The sequence below is a fragment of the Chinchilla lanigera genome, unplaced genomic scaffold (assembly GCF_000276665.1).
Source record: "Chinchilla lanigera isolate Chin_1 unplaced genomic scaffold, ChiLan1.0 scaffold00013, whole genome shotgun sequence".
NCBI classification, from domain to species: domain Eukaryota; kingdom Metazoa; phylum Chordata; class Mammalia; order Rodentia; family Chinchillidae; genus Chinchilla; species Chinchilla lanigera.
The window spans coordinates 35,268-37,512 of NW_004955414.1; positions in this window are offsets into that span (position 1 = coordinate 35,268).

Below are 2,245 nucleotides of genomic sequence, written 5' to 3' on the forward strand. Positions count from 1 at the left end.
TGCCTGGTTGAGCTCTGTCTCTTGGGGTCCCTGAACTCATGGCTTTTGCCCTAACACTCTGGTGCCTGAACAGTGCACAGGTGACAACAGTTTGGGGTTGGAGGACAATGTGCAAGGACAGACAAGCTTCTCCGTGGTCAGGCTGGAAGCAGAGTGCAGTGTGCCCTGACAGCCCTCCAGGGTCAAGTCACAGTTCCAACACATGTCAGAGTGTGGAGCTGCTGTGTGCTTGCCCTGGAAGCTACTAATGGCACACTGCTTCCCTCCACCCCTGATCGTTATAATTCAACTCAGAGCATCTCAGATTTGTTTCCCTTATCAACCATGTGTTAACAGTTACTGAAAATGGGGGATCATGGGGTGACTACATATCATCCTCTTCACTTTGTCTATGTTTTAAAATTCATGTAAAATTTAAGCTAACCAAGAAACAGATTAAGTAGATGCACAATTTTCTAATAAACATTTCCAATGACAGTTCATGCTGAAAAAAGAAAAAGAGTGAATATCACTCCGGGAATTAGGTAGCAGTGGCAATAGAGTTTTTGAATCTCTTGGAATTTATAAGAACAGAGTGGCCAGGTGTGCAAAACCACAGTGGAGAGCTCCCCAATAACCCCTGATCCTCTGGCAAGCTTGGCAGACCCCTTAGGAATCATGCAGGGAGATCTGCATGTGCAAGCTCTGTCCAGAGATCTGTGCCTAGAAATTCTTAAAAGTAATAACTCAAGCTCAGTTTCCATGACAAAGCCCTGCAATGAGAAGAAAATACTGAGAGTAGAATCCTAATTGAGTAGAACAGGGGCAACAGGGAAGAGAAGGTTCTCATAAAATTAAAGGAGAGGGGCAGAGATGAAAATTTCGGGCTGTTCACTGCTTTAATTTTTTTTTAAAATCACTTTGTGACAGCCAAAAGGAGGGCTGCAGAGTCATGGCTTTAGCACAGCTATCCTAGCTAGTGCATCTTTCTTTAAAAATGAGTCATAGGAAAGGATTGTTATTAACTCTCAAAGGTGGTATTATCAGAAAACAAAAGTAATGCTAGAAATTCAGGCTCACAAACTAGATGAAAACTATAATATCTCAAAATATGTTAAAGGAACATGTTTTAGTTCACTTTCAACAAAATACTTGAAGTTGGGTACTTTGTGCAGAAGAGTCTGTTTAGCTCACAGTTCTGAGGTCCAGGTGCAGAACTAATGCAGCAGGGCTCTGGAGGGGGCTTTATGGCACAGGCCCTGAGATAATGAGGGAGGGAGGTGCGTGAGGGGGTGAGGACAGTGGTGAGCCCACGAGCTGGTGATGGGCCCAACACATCCGTCCCCTGTCAAGAGGCTGAATCAGGCAGAATTTAAAGTACACACTCAAACTAGAGGGTGGGCCTGCAGGAGGGAGGTATGTTACAGTTTGGAGCTGGGGATGGTTATGTATTTTTGGAGGTGGAAATATGTGAAGATTGTGGATCTGTCAGAAACTCCATCTTAGTCTTGGTTTACAGGAAAAAGGATGGCTTACCCGCAGAAGGATGGGCCCATTCTATAGGCTGAGCCCGGGTGAGTTTAAATACATTTTTTTTTTGATGGGTGATCTAAGATGTTTTGCCTAAAAACAGTCCTCGAACTTTCTCCAGCAGTTCCCTTAAGATCAGATTTCTGCCCTTTATTTTACCAGCTAAAGCTGGTTTATGGACTTAAAATACCAGTCAAGATTTTGGGCATGATGAGGCCAGAAGAGAAGTGTGAATGGCCAAGGGAGGGCACACTTAGGTGACCTGGGTAACTGTGTGCCCCGAGGCTGAGTCCTCGTAGCCTGTTTGTGCTGGCTTGAACCATGGTGGTGCCTCCGCGGCTGTCCCCTTGGCGGCCACAGCTCCAGGTGATTGACTGTTTATCATCAGATGATAGAATTCAAATCATAGTTGCCCCGTAGCAAGATAGCTAAACTATCTAGAGCTCTGTCGTGAATGTGTTAAATGTAAAATTCTTGAATTAAGACTTTCTTTGTCTCCCACCTATCTGTCTTTATTTCTTCAACACTACCTCACTCATCCCCCACCCTGGCCTGGTCTTGAAATAGAGACATAGAGGTGATTCTCCTGCCTCAGCCTCCATATCCTAGGATTAGAGGGGTGTGCCACTATGCCTGGTCAGAAAAGTTTTTAACTTTGGGAGCTGAGAAGTTTATGTAGCAGACACATATTTCCCAAATTCCAGTCTCACTGGAAAACTGGGTTTATTATGGACAA